We start from the raw sequence: 228 nt of genomic DNA, 5'->3' as shown, positions 1-228 counted from the left end.
GCGCCGCCCCCTGCCCCCCCCGCCTCTGCTGCTGCACTTGCTGCTGCAGCAGTTGCTGCTGCTGCTTCTCCAAAGAGACACGTGGAAGTCACTGAGGGCCTCGGGTGTCTCTTTGTCCCGTAGCAGTGTGCATGCAAAGAGACAGCAACAGCAGCAGCAGCAAAAGAGCTGCAGCAAGCCTGGCAAAACTCCCAAGAAGACCCCACAAAGAAGTGCCCCTGGTGAGAC

This window comes from Eimeria tenella, genomic scaffold, assembly GCF_000499545.2.
Source record: "Eimeria tenella Houghton genomic scaffold, Eth_scaff3142, whole genome shotgun sequence".
NCBI classification, from domain to species: domain Eukaryota; phylum Apicomplexa; class Conoidasida; order Eucoccidiorida; family Eimeriidae; genus Eimeria; species Eimeria tenella.
Note: the sequence above shows the minus strand (reverse complement) of the source record.